This window comes from Triturus cristatus, chromosome 12 (genome assembly GCF_964204655.1).
Source record: "Triturus cristatus chromosome 12, aTriCri1.1, whole genome shotgun sequence".
NCBI lineage: Eukaryota > Metazoa > Chordata > Amphibia > Caudata > Salamandridae > Triturus > Triturus cristatus.
Window position 1 is genome coordinate 327535322 of NC_140595.1, and position 15149 is coordinate 327550470.

Below are 15149 nucleotides of genomic sequence, written 5' to 3' on the forward strand. Positions count from 1 at the left end.
AATCTGTTCGTTAGGGCACCGCCAGCACTTCAACCTCGAGTGTTCGCCTGACGCGTTTCGGATGATTCCTTCCTCATAGGCTCACTCCAATGATTTGCTATCAGCTGACACTCATTTGAATGCTCCAATGAGCTTCTTCACCTTTTCCCAACGCCTGCTGGGACTTGTAGTGTCAGCCGCCGCCTCTTGCTCAAATGAGATTAGGTAAGTGTGTAGTCCTTCGGCATGATTACGCCGTGATGTGCCACTGATGCCCATATTCAATTCAGTCCCCCACAACTGGCGACAACATGATTTGCGCGCCGTGGCCCCCTTTGGCAATCCTGGGGTGGTGCTACCTTCCTACGCCTGAGCAGGCGCGACAATATTCCGATACGTGTGCTCTGCACTTGAAGGTGCACTCGGTGAACTGCAATCTGTTCGTTAGGGCACCGCCAGCACTTCAACCTCGAGTGTTCGCCTGACGCGTTTCGGATGATTCCTTCCTCATAGGCTCACTCCAATGATTTGCTATCAGCTGACACTCATTTGAATGCTCCAATGAGCTTCTTCACCTTTTCCCAACGCCTGCTGGGACTTGTAGTGTCAGCCGCCGCCTCTTGCTCAAATGAGATTAGGTAAGTGTGTAGTCCTTCGGCATGATTACGCCGTGATGTGCCACTGATGCCCATATTCAATTCAGTCCCCCACAACTGGCGACAACATGATTTGCGCGCCGTGGCCCCCTTTGGCAATCCTGGGGTGGTGCTACCTTCCTACGCCTGTTCAGGCGCGACAATATTCCGATACGTGTGCTCTGCACTTGAAGGTGCGCTCGGTGAACTGCAATCTGTTCGTTAGGGCACCGCCAGCACTTCAACCTCGAGTGTTCGCCTGACGCGTTTCGGATGATTCCTTCCTCATAGGCTCACTCCAATGATTTGCTATCAGCTGACACTCATTTGAATGCTCCAATGAGCTTCTTCACCTTTTCCGAACGCCTGCTGGGACTTGTAGTGTCAGCCGCCGCCTCTTGCTCAAATGAGATTAGGTAAGTGTATAGTCCTTCGGCATGATTACGCCGTGATGTGCCACTGATGCCCATATTCAATTCAGTCCCCCACAACTGGCGACGACATGATTTGCGCGCCGTGGCCCCCTTTGGCAATCCTGGGGTGGTGCTACCTTCCTACGCCTGAGCAGGCGCGACAATATTCCGATACGTGTGCTCTGCACTTGAAGGTGCACTCGGTGAACTGCAATCTGTTCGTTAGGGCACCGCCAGCACTTCAACCTCGAGTGTTCGCCTGACGCGTTTCGGATGATTCCTTCCTCATAGGCTCACTCCAATGATTTGCTATCAGCTGACACTCATTTGAATGCTCCAATGAGCTTCTTCACCTTTTCCCAACGCCTGCTGGGACTTGTAGTGTCAGCCGCCGCCTCTTGCTCAAATGAGATTAGGTAAGTGTATAGTCCTTCGGCATGATTACGCCGTGATGTGCCACTGATGCCCATATTCAATTCAGTCCCCCACAACTGGCGACGACATGATTTGCGCGCCGTGGCCCCCTTTGGCAATCCTGGGGTGGTGCTACCTTCCTACGCCTGAGCAGGCGCGACAATATTCCGATACGTGTGCTCTGCACTTGAAGGTGCACTCGGTGAACTGCAATCTGTTCGTTAGGGCACCGCCAGCACTTCAACCTCGAGTGTTCGCCTGACGCGTTTCGGATGATTCCTTCCTCATAGGCTCACTCCAATGATTTGCTATCAGCTGACACTCATTTGAATGCTCCAATGAGCTTCTTCACCTTTTCCCAACGCCTGCTGGGACTTGTAGTGTCAGCCGCCGCCTCTTGCTCAAATGAGATTAGGTAAGTGTGTAGTCCTTCGGCATGATTACGCCGTGATGTGCCACTGATGCCCATATTCAATTCAGTCCCCCACAACTGGCGACAACATGATTTGCGCGCCGTGGCCCCCTTTGGCAATCCTGGGGTGGTGCTACCTTCCTACGCCTGTTCAGGCGCGACAATATTCCGATACGTGTGCTCTGCACTTGAAGGTGCGCTCGGTGAACTGCAATCTGTTCGTTAGGGCACCGCCAGCACTTCAACCTCGAGTGTTCGCCTGACGCGTTTCGGATGATTCCTTCCTCATAGGCTCACTCCAATGATTTGCTATCAGCTGACACTCATTTGAATGCTCCAATGAGCTTCTTCACCTTTTCCCAACGCCTGCTGGGACTTGTAGTGTCAGCCGCCGCCTCTTGCTCAAATGAGATTAGGTAAGTGTATAGTCCTTCGGCATGATTACGCCGTGATGTGCCACTGATGCCCATATTCAATTCAGTCCCCCACAACTGGCAACGACATGATTTGCGCGCCGTGGCCCCCTTTGGCAATCCTGGGGTGGTGCTACCTTCCTACACCTGAGCAGGCGCGACAATATTCCGATACGTGTGCTCTGCACTTGAAGGTGCACTCGGTGAACTGCAATCTGTTCGTTAGGGCACCGCCAGCACTTCAACCTCGAGTGTTCGCCTGACGCGTTTCGGATGATTCCTTCCTCATAGGCTCACTCCAATGATTTGCTATCAGCTGACACTCATTTGAATGCTCCAATGAGCTTCTTCACCTTTTCCCAATGCCTGCTGGGACTTGTAGTGTCAGCCGCCGCCTCTTGCTCAAATGAGATTAGGTAAGTGTATAGTCCTTCGGCATGATTACGCCGTGATGTGCCACTGATGCCCATATTCAATTCAGTCCCCCACAACTGGCGACGACATGATTTGCGCGCCGTGGCCCCCTTTGGCAATCCTGGGGTGGTGCTACCTTCCTACACCTGAGCAGGCGCGACAATATTCCGATACGTGTGCTCTGCACTTGAAGGTGCACTCGGTGAACTGCAATCTGTTCGTTAGGGCACCGCCAGCACTTCAACCTCGAGTGTTCGCCTGACGCGTTTCGGATGATTCCTTCCTCATAGGCTCACTCCAATGATTTGCTATCAGCTGACACTCATTTGAATGCTCCAATGAGCTTCTTCACCTTTTCCCAACGCCTGCTGGGACTTGTAGTGTCAGCCGCCGCCTCTTGCTCAAATGAGATTAGGTAAGTGTATAGTCCTTCGGCATGATTACGCCGTGATGTGCCACTGATGCCGATATTCAATTCAGTCCCCCACAACTGGCGACGACATGATTTGCGCGCCGTGGCCCCCTTTGGCAATCCTGGGGTGGTGCTACCTTCCTACGCCTGAGCAGGCGCGACAATATTCCGATACGTGTGCTCTGCACTTGAATTTGCACTCGGTGAACTGCAATCTGTTCGTTAGGGCACCGCCAGCACTTCAACCTCGAGTGTTCGCCTGACGCGTTTCGTATGATTCCTTCCTCATAGGCTCACTCCAATGATTTGCTATCAGCTGACACTCATTTGAATGCTCCAATGAGCTTCTTCACCTTTTCCCAACGCCTGCTGGGACTTGTAGTGTCAGCCGCCGCCTCTTGCTCAAATGAGATTAGGTAAGTGTATAGTCCTTCGGCATGATTACGCCGTGATGTGCCACTGATGCCGATATTCAATTCAGTCCCCCACAACTGGCGACGACATGATTTGCGCGCCGTGGCCCCCTTTGGCAATCCTGGGGTGGTGCTACCTTCCTACGCCTGAGCAGGCGCGACAATATTCCGATACGTGTGCTCTGCACTTGAATTTGCACTCGGTGAACTGCAATCTGTTCGTTAGGGCACCGCCAGCACTTCAACCTCGAGTGTTCGCCTGACGCGTTTCGTATGATTCCTTCCTCATAGGCTCACTCCAATGATTTGCTATCAGCTGACACTCATTTGAATGCTCCAATGAGCTTCTTCACCTTTTCCCAACGCCTGCTGGGACTTGTAGTGTCAGCCGCCGCCTCTTGCTCAAATGAGATTAGGTAAGTGTATAGTCCTTCGGCATGATTACGCCGTGATGTGCCACTGATGCCCATATTCAATTCAGTCCCCCACAACTGGCGACGACATGATTTGCGCGCCGTGGCCCCCTTTGGCAATCCTGGGGTGGTGCTACCTTCCTACGCCTGAGCAGGCGCGACAATTTTCCGATACGTGTGCTCTGCACTTGAAGGTGCACTCGGTGAACTGCAATCTGTTCGTTAGGGCACCGCCAGCACTTCAACCTCGAGTGTTCGCCTGACGCGTTTCGGATGATTCCTTCCTCATAGGCTCACTCCAATGATTTGCTATCAGCTGACACTCATTTGAATGCTCCAATGAGCTTCTTCACCTTTTCCCAACGCCTGCTGGGACTTGTAGTGTCAGCCGCCGCCTCTTGCTCAAATGAGATTAGGTAAGTGTATAGTCCTTCGGCATGATTACGCCGTGATGTGCCACTGATGCCCATATTCAATTCAGTCCCCCACAACTGGCGACGACATGATTTGCGCGCCGTGGCCCCCTTTGGCAATCCTGGGGTGGTGCTACCTTCCTACACCTGAGCAGGCGCGACAATATTCCGATACGTGTGCTCTGCACTTGAAGGTGCACTCGGTGAACTGCAATCTGTTCGTTAGGGCACCGCCAGCACTTCAACCTCGAGTGTTCGCCTGACGCGTTTCGGATGATTCCTTCCTCATAGGCTCACTCCAATGATTTGCTATCAGCTGACACTCATTTGAATGCTCCAATGAGCTTCTTCACCTTTTCCCAACGCCTGCTGGGACTTGTAGTGTCAGCCGCCGCCTCTTGCTCAAATGAGATTAGGTAAGTGTATAGTCCTTCGGCATGATTACGCCGTGATGTGCCACTGATGCCCATATTCAATTCAGTCCCCCACAACTGGCGACGACATGATTTGCGCGCCGTGGCCCCCTTTGGCAATCCTGGGGTGGTGCTACCTTCCTACGCCTGAGCAGGCGCGACAATATTCCGATACGTGTGCTCTGCACTTGAAGGTGCACTCGGTGAACTGCAATCTGTTCGTTAGGGCACCGCCAGCACTTCAACCTCGAGTGTTCGCCTGACGCGTTTCGGATGATTCCTTCCTCATAGGCTCACTCCAATGATTTGCTATCAGCTGACACTCATTTGAATGCTCCAATGAGCTTCTTCACCTTTTCCCAACGCCTGCTGGGACTTGTAGTGTCAGCCGCCGCCTCTTGCTCAAATGAGATTAGGTAAGTGTATAGTCCTTCGGCATGATTACGCCGTGATGTGCCACTGATGCCCATATTCAATTCAGTCCCCCACAACTGGCGACGACATGATTTGCGCGCCGTGGCCCCCTTTGGCAATCCTGGGGTGGTGCTACCTTCCTACGCCTGAGCAGGCGCGACAATATTCCGATACGTGTGCTCTGCACTTGAAGGTGCACTCGGTGAACTGCAATCTGTTCGTTAGGGCACCGCCAGCACTTCAACCTCGAGTGTTCGCCTGACGCGTTTCGGATGATTCCTTCCTCATAGGCTCACTCCAATGATTTGCTATCAGCTGACACTCATTTGAATGCTCCAATGAGCTTCTTCACCTTTTCCCAATGCCTGCTGGGACTTGTAGTGTCAGCCGCCGCCTCTTGCTCAAATGAGATTAGGTAAGTGTATAGTCCTTCGGCATGATTACGCCGTGATGTGCCACTGATGCCCATATTCAATTCAGTCCCCCACAACTGGCGACGACATGATTTGCGCGCCGTGGCCCCCTTTGGCAATCCTGGGGTGGTGCTACCTTCCTACACCTGAGCAGGCGCGACAATATTCCGATACGTGTGCTCTGCACTTGAAGGTGCACTCGGTGAACTGCAATCTGTTCGTTAGGGCACCGCCAGCACTTCAACCTCGAGTGTTCGCCTGACGCGTTTCGGATGATTCCTTCCTCATAGGCTCACTCCAATGATTTGCTATCAGCTGACACTCATTTGAATGCTCCAATGAGCTTCTTCACCTTTTCCCAACGCCTGCTGGGACTTGTAGTGTCAGCCGCCGCCTCTTGCTCAAATGAGATTAGGTAAGTGTATAGTCCTTCGGCATGATTACGCCGTGATGTGCCACTGATGCCCATATTCAATTCAGTCCCCCACAACTGGCGACGACATGATTTGCGCGCCGTGGCCCCCTTTGGCAATCCTGGGGTGGTGCTACCTTCCTACACCTGAGCAGGCGCGACAATATTCCGATACGTGTGCTCTGCACTTGAAGGTGCACTCGGTGAACTGCAATCTGTTCGTTAGGGCACCGCCAGCACTTCAACCTCGAGTGTTCGCCTGACGCGTTTCGGATGATTCCTTCCTCATAGGCTCACTCCAATGATTTGCTATCAGCTGACACTCATTTGAATGCTCCAATGAGCTTCTTCACCTTTTCCCAACGCCTGCTGGGACTTGTAGTGTCAGCCGCCGCCTCTTGCTCAAATGAGATTAGGTAAGTGTATAGTCCTTCGGCATGATTACGCCGTGATGTGCCACTGATGCCCATATTCAATTCAGTCCCCCACAACTGGCGACGACATGATTTGCGCGCCGTGGCCCCCTTTGGCAATCCTGGGGTGGTGCTACCTTCCTACGCCTGAGCAGGCGCGACAATATTCCGATACGTGTGCTCTGCACTTGAAGGTGCACTCGGTGAACTGCAATCTGTTCGTTAGGGCACCGCCAGCACTTCAACCTCGAGTGTTCGCCTGACGCGTTTCGGATGATTCCTTCCTCATAGGCTCACTCCAATGATTTGCTATCAGCTGACACTCATTTGAATGCTCCAATGAGCTTCTTCACCTTTTCCCAACGCCTGCTGGGACTTGTAGTGTCAGCCGCCGCCTCTTGCTCAAATGAGATTAGGTAAGTGTATAGTCCTTCGGCATGATTACGCCGTGATGTGCCACTGATGCCCATATTCAATTCAGTCCCCCACAACTGGCGACGACATGATTTGCGCGCCGTGGCCCCCTTTGGCAATCCTGGGGTGGTGCTACCTTCCTACGCCTGAGCAGGCGCGACAATATTCCGATACGTGTGCTCTGCACTTGAAGGTGCACTCGGTGAACTGCAATCTGTTCGTTAGGGCACCGCCAGCACTTCAACCTCGAGTGTTCGCCTGACGCGTTTCGGATGATTCCTTCCTCATAGGCTCACTCCAATGATTTGCTATCAGCTGACACTCATTTGAATGCTCCAATGAGCTTCTTCACCTTTTCCCAACGCCTGCTGGGACTTGTAGTGTCAGCCGCCGCCTCTTGCTCAAATGAGATTAGGTAAGTGTATAGTCCTTCGGCATGATTACGCCGTGATGTGCCACTGATGCCCATATTCAATTCAGTCCCCCACAACTGGCGACGACATGATTTGCGCGCCGTGGCCCCCTTTGGCAATCCTGGGGTGGTGCTACCTTCCTACGCCTGAGCAGGCGCGACAATATTCCGATACGTGTGCTCTGCACTTGAAGGTGCACTCGGTGAACTGCAATCTGTTCGTTAGGGCACCGCCAGCACTTCAACCTCGAGTGTTCGCCTGACGCGTTTCGGATGATTCCTTCCTCATAGGCTCACTCCAATGATTTGCTATCAGCTGACACTCATTTGAATGCTCCAATGAGCTTCTTCCCCTTTTCCCAACGCCTGCTGGGACTTGTAGTGTCAGCCGCCGCCTCTTGCTCAAATGAGATTAGGTAAGTGTATAGTCCTTCGGCATGATTACGCCGTGATGTGCCACTGATGCCCATATTCAATTCAGTCCCCCACAACTGGCGACAACATGATTTGCGCGCCATGGCCCCCTTTGGCAATCCTGGGGTGGTGCTACCTTCCTACGCCTGAGCAGACGCGACAATATTCCGATACGTGTGCTCTGCACTTGAATTTGCACTCGGTGAACTGCAATCTGTTCGTTAGGGCACCGCCAGCACTTCAACCTCGAGTGTTCGCCTGACGCGTTTCGGATGATTCCTTCCTCATAGGCTCACTCCAATGATTTGCTATCAGCTGACACTCATTTGAATGCTCCAATGAGCTTCTTCACCTTTTCCCAACGCCTGCTGGGACTTGTAGTGTCAGCCGCCGCCTCTTGCTCAAATGAGATTAGGTAAGTGTATAGTCCTTCGGCATGATTACGCCGTGATGTGCCACTGATGCCCATATTCAATTCAGTCCCCCACAACTGGCGACGACATGATTTGCGCGCCGTGGCCCCCTTTGGCAATCCTGGGGTGGTGCTACCTTCCTACGCCTGAGCAGGCGCGACAATATTCCGATACGTGTGCTCTGCACTTGAAGGTGCACTCGGTGAACTGCAATCTGTTCGTTAGGGCACCGCCAGCACTTCAACCTCGAGTGTTCGCCTGACGCGTTTCGGATGATTCCTTCCTCATAGGCTCACTCCAATGATTTGCTATCAGCTGACACTCATTTGAATGCTCCAATGAGCTTCTTCACCTTTTCCCAACGCCTGCTGGGACTTGTAGTGTCAGCCGCCGCCTCTTGCTCAAATGAGATTAGGTAAGTGTATAGTCCTTCGGCATGATTACGCCGTGATGTGCCACTGATGCCCATATTCAATTCAGTCCCCCACAACTGGCGACGACATGATTTGCGCGCCGTGGCCCCCTTTGGCAATCCTGGGGTGGTGCTACCTTCCTACACCTGAGCAGGCGCGACAATATTCCGATACGTGTGCTCTGCACTTGAAGGTGCACTCGGTGAACTGCAATCTGTTCGTTAGGGCACCGCCAGCACTTCAACCTCGAGTGTTCGCCTGACGCGTTTCGGATAATTCCTTCCTCATAGGCTCACTCCAATGATTTGCTATCAGCTGACACTCATTTGAATGCTCCAATGAGCTTCTTCACCTTTTCCCAACGCCTGCTGGGACTTGTAGTGTCAGCCGCCGCCTCTTGCTCAAATGAGATTAGGTAAGTGTATAGTCCTTCGGCATGATTACGCCGTGATGTGCCACTGATGCCCATATTCAATTCAGTCCCCCACAACTGGCGACGACATGATTTGCGCGCCGTGGCCCCCTTTGGCAATCCTGGGGTGGTGCTACCTTCCTACGCCTGAGCAGGCGCGACAATATTCCGATACGTGTGCTCTGCACTTGAAGGTGCACTCGGTGAACTGCAATCTGTTCGTTAGGGCACCGCCAGCACTTCAACCTCGAGTGTTCGCCTGACGCGTTTCGGATGATTCCTTCCTCATAGGCTCACTCCAATGATTTGCTATCAGCTGACACTCATTTGAATGCTCCAATGAGCTTCTTCCCCTTTTCCCAACGCCTGCTGGGACTTGTAGTGTCAGCCGCCGCCTCTTGCTCAAATGAGATTAGGTAAGTGTATAGTCCTTCGGCATGATTACGCCGTGATGTGCCACTGACGCCCATATTCAATTCAGTGCCCCACAACTGGCGACGACATGATTTACGCGCCGTGGCCCCCTTTGGCAATCCTGGGGTGGTGCTACCTTCCTACGCCTGAGCAGGCGCGACAATATTCCGATACGTGTGCTCTGCACTTGAAGGTGCACTCGGTGAACTGCAATCTGTTCGTTAGGGCACCGCCAGCACTTCAACCTCGAGTGTTCGCCTGACGCGTTTCGGATGATTCCTTCCTCATAGGCTCACTCCAATGATTTGCTATCAGCTGACACTCATTTGAATGCTCCAATGAGCTTCTTCACCTTTTCCCAACGCCTGCTGGGACTTGTAGTGTCAGCCGCCGCCTCTTGCTCAAATGAGATTAGGTAAGTGTATAGTCCTTCGGCATGATTACGCCGTGATGTGCCACTGATGCCCATATTCAATTCAGTCCCCCACAACTGACGACGACATGATTTGCGTGCCGTGGCCCCCTTTGGCAATCCTGGGGTGGTGCTACCTTCCTACGTCTGAGCAGGCGCGACAATATTCCGATACGTGTGCTCTGCACTTGAAGGTGCACTCGGTGAACTGCAATCTGTTCGTTAGGGCACCGCCAGCACTTCAACCTCGAGTGTTCGCCTGACGCGTTTCGGATGATTCCTTCCTCATAGGCTCACTCCAATGATTTGCTATCAGCTGACACTCATTTGAATGCTCCAAAGAGCTTCTTCACCTTTTCCCAACGCCTGCTGGGACTTGTAGTGTCAGCCGCCGCCTCTTGCTCAAATGAGATTAGGTAAGTGTATAGTCCTTCGGCATGATTACGCCGTGATGTGCCACTGATGCCCATATTCAATTCAGTCCCCCACAACTGGCGACGACATGATTTGCGCGCCGTGGCCCCCTTTGGCAATCCTGGGGTGGTGCTACCTTCCTACGCCTGAGCAGGCGCGACAATATTCCGATACGTGTGCTCTACACTTGAAGGTGCACTCGGTGAACTGCAATCTGTTCGTTAGGGCACCGCCAGCACTTCAACCTCGAGTGTTCGCCTAAAGCGTTTCGGATGATTCCTTCCTCATAGGCTCACTCCAATGATTTGCTATCAGCTGACACTCATTTGAATGCTCCAATGAGCTTCTTCACCTTTTCCCAACGCCTGCTGGGACTTGTAGTGTTAGCCGCCGCCTCTTGCTCAAATGAGATTAGGTAAGTGTATAGTTCTTCGGCATGATTACGCCGTGATGTGCCACTGATGCCCATATTCAATTCAGTCCCCCACAACTGGCGACGACATGATTTGCGTGCCGTGGCCCCCTTTGGCAATCCTGGGGTGGTGCTACCTTCCTACGCCTGAGCAGGCGCGACAATATTCCGATACGTGTGCTCTGCACTTGAAGGTGCACTCGGTGAACTGCAATCTGTTCGTTAGGGCACCGCCAGCACTTCAACCTCGAGTGTTCGCCTGACGCGTTTCGGATGATTCCTTCCTCATAGGCTCACTCCAATGATTTGCTATCAGCTGACACTCATTTGAATGCTCCAATGAGCTTCTTCACCTTTTCCCAATGCCTGCTGGGACTTGTAGTGTCAGCCGCCGCCTCTTGCTCAAATGAGATTAGGTAAGTGTATAGTCCTTCGGCATGATTACGCCGTGATGTGCCACTGATGCCCATATTCAATTCAGTCCCCCACAACTGGCGACGACATGATTTGCGTGCCGTGGCCCCCTTTGGCAATCCTGGGGTGGTGCTACCTTCCTACGCCTGAGCAGGCGCGACAATATTCCGATACGTGTGCTCTGCACTTGAAGGTGCACTCGGTGAACTGCAATCTGTTCGTTAGGGCACCGCCAGCACTTCAACCTCGAGTGTTCGCCTGACGCGTTTCGGATGATTCCTTCCTCATAGGCTCACTCCAATGATTTGCTATCAGCTGACACTCATTTGAATGCTCCAAAGAGCTTCTTCACCTTTTCCCAACGCCTGCTGGGACTTGTAGTGTCAGCCGCCGCCTCTTGCTCAAATGAGATTAGGTAAGTGTATAGTCCTTCGGCATGATTACGCCGTGATGTGCCACTGATGCCCATATTCAATTCAGTCCCCCACAACTGGCGACGACATGATTTGCGCGCCGTGGCCCCCTTTGGCAATCCTGGGGTGGTGCTACCTTCCTACGCCTGAGCAGGCGCGACAATATTCCGATACGTGTGCTCTACACTTGAAGGTGCACTCGGTGAACTGCAATCTGTTCGTTAGGGCACCGCCAGCACTTCAACCTCGAGTGTTCGCCTGACGCGTTTCGGATGATTCCTTCCTCATAGGCTCACTCCAATGATTTGCTATCAGCTGACACTCATTTGAATGCTCCAATGAGCTTCTTCACCTTTTCCCAACGCCTGCTGGGACTTGTAGTGTGAGCCGCCGCCTCTTGCTCAAATGAGATTAGGTAAGTGTATAGTCCTTCGGCATGATTACGCCGTGATGTGCCACTGATGCCCATATTCAATTCAGTCCCCCACAACTGGCGACGACATGATTTGTGCGCCGTGGCCCCCTTTGGCAATCCTGGGGTGGTGCTACCTTCCTACGCCTGAGCAGGCGCGACAATATTCCGATACGTGTGCTCTGCACTTGAAGGTGCACTCGGTGAACTGCAATCTGTTCGTTAGGGCACCGCCAGCACTTCAACCTCGAGTGTTCGCCTGACGCGTTTCGGATGATTCCTTCCTCATAGGCTCACTCCAATGATTTGCTATCAGCTGACACTCATTTGAATGCTCCAATGAGCTACTTCACCTTTTCCCAACGCCTGCTGGGACTTGTAGTGTCAGCCGCCGCCTCTTGCTCAAATGAGATTAGGTAAGTGTATAGTCCTTCGGCATGATTACGCCGTGATGTGCCACTGATGCCCATATTCAATTCAGTCCCCCACAACTGGCGATGACATGATTTGCGCGCCGTGGCCCCCTTTGGCAATCCTGGGGTGGTGCTACCTTCCTACGCCTGAGCAGGCGCGACAATATTCCGATACGTGTGCTCTGCACTTGAAGGTGCACTCGGTGAACTGCAATCTGTTCGTTAGGGCACCGCCAGCACTTCAACCTCGAGTGTTCGCCTGACGCGTTTCGGATGATTCCTTCCTCATAGGCTCACTCCAATGATTTGTTATCAGCTGACACTCATTTGAATGCTCCAATGAGCTTCTTCACCTTTTCCCAACGCCTGCTGGGACTTGTAGTGTCAGCCGCCGCCTCTTGCTCAAATGAGATTAGGTAAGTGTATAGTCCTTCGGCATGATTACGCCGTGATGTGCCACTGATGCCCATATTCTATTCAGTCCCCCACAACTGGCGACGACATGATTTGCGCGCCGTGGCCCCCTTTGGCAATCCTGGGGTGGTGCTACCTTCCTACGCCTGAGCAGGCGCGACAATATTCCGATACGTGTGCTCTGCACTTGAAGGTGCACTCGGTGAACTGCAATCTGTTCGTTAGGGCACCGCCAGCACTTCAACCTCGAGTGTTCGCCTGACGCGTTTCGGATGATTCCTTCCTCATAGGCTCACTCCAATGATTTGCTATCAGCTGACACTCATTTGAATGCTCCAATGAGCTTCTTCACCTTTTCCCAACGCCTGCTGGGACTTGTAGTGTCAGCCGCCGCCTCTTGCTCAAATGAGATTAGGTAAGTGTATAGTCCTTCGGCATGATTACGCCATGATGTGCCACTGATGCCCATATTCAATTCAGTCCCCCACAACTGGCGACGACATGATTTGCGCGCCGTGGCCCCCTTTGGCAATCCTGGGGTGGTGCTACCTTCCTACGCCTGAGCAGGCGCGACAATATTCCGATACGTGTGCTCTGCACTTGAAGGTGCACTCGGTGAACTGCAATCTGTTCGTTAGGGCACCGCCAGCACTTCAACCTCGAGTGTTCGCCTGACGCGTTTCGGATGATTCCTTCCTCATAGGCTCACTCCAATGATTTGCTATCAGCTGACACTCATTTGAATGCTCCAATGAGCTTCTTCACCTTTTCCCAACGCCTGCTGGGACTTGTAGTGTCAGCCGCCGCCTCTTGCTCAAATGAGATTAGGTAAGTGTATAGTCCTTCGGCATGATTACGCCGTGATGTGCCACTGATGCCCATATTCAATTCAGTCCCCCACAACTGGCGACAACATGATTTGCGCGCCGTGGCCCCCTTTGGCAATCCTGGGGTGGTGCTACCTTCCTACGCCTGAGCAGGCGCGACAATATTCCGATACGTGTGCTCTGCAGTTGAATGTGCACTCGGTGAACTGCAATCTGTTCGTTAGGGCACCGCCAGCACTTCAACCTCGAGTGGTCGCCTGACGCGTTTCGGATGATTCCTTCCTCATAGGCTCACTCCAATGATTTGCTATCAGCTGACACTCATTTGAATGCTCCAATGAGCTTCTTCACCTTTTCCCAACGCCTGCTGGGACTTGTAGTGTCAGCCGCCGCCTCTTGCTCAAATGAGATTAGGTAAGTGTATAGTCCTTCGGCATGATTACGCCGTGATGTGCCACTGATGCCCATATTCAATTCAGTCCCCCACAACTGGCGACGACATGATTTGCGTGCCGTGGCCCCCTTTGGCAATCCTGGGGTGGTGCTACCTTCCTACGCCTGAGCAGGCGCGACAATATTCCGATACGTGTGCTCTGCACTTGAAGGTGCACTCGGTGAACTGCAATCTGTTCGTTAGGGCACCGCCAGCACTTCAACCTCGAGTGTTCGCCTGACGCGTTTCGGATGATTCCTTCCTCATAGGCTCACTCCAATGATTTGCTATCAGCTGACACTCATTTGAATGCTCCAATGAGCTTCTTCACCTTTTCCCAACGCCTGCTGGGACTTGTAGTGTCAGCCGCCGCCTCTTGCTCAAATGAGATTAGGTAAGTGTATAGTCCTTCGGCATGATTACGCCGTGATGTGCCACTGATGCCCATATTCAATTCAGTCCCCCACAACTGGCGACGACATGATTTGCGCGCCGTGGCCCCCTTTGGCAATCCTGGGGTGGTGCTACCTTCCTACGCCTGAGCAGGCGCGACAATATTCCGATACGTGTGCTCTGCACTTGAAGGTGCACTCGGTGAACTGCAATCTGTTCGTTAGGGCACCGCCAGCACTTCAACCTCGAGTGTTCGCCTGACGCGTTTCGGATGATTCCTTCCTCATAGGCTCACTCCAATGATTTGCTATCAGCTGACACTCATTTGAATGCTCCAATGAGCTTCTTCACCTTTTCCCAACGCCTGCTGGGACTTGTAGTGTCAGCCGCCGCCTCTTGCTCAAATGAGATTAGGTAAGTGTATAGTCCTTCGGCATGATTACGCCGTGATGTGCCACTGACGCCCATATTCAATTCAGTCCCCCACAACTGGCGACGACATGATTTGCGCGCCGTGGCCCCCTTTGGCAATCCTGGGGTGGTGCTACCTTCCTACGCCCGAGCAGGCGCGACAATATTCCGATACGTGTGCTCTGCACTTGAAGGTGCACTCGGTGAACTGCAATCTGTTCGTTAGGGCACCGCCAGCACTTCAACCTCGAGTGTTCGCCTGACGCGTTTCGGATGATTCCTTCCCCATAGGCTCACTCCAATGATTTGCTATCAGCTGACACTCATTTGAATGCTCCAATGAGCTTCTTCACCTTTTCCCAACGCCTGCTGGGACTTGTAGTGTCAGCCGCCGCCTCTTGCTCAAATGAGATTAGGTAAGTGTATAGTCCTTCGGCATGATTACGCCGTGATGTGCCACTGATGCCCATATTCAATTCAGTCCCCCACAACT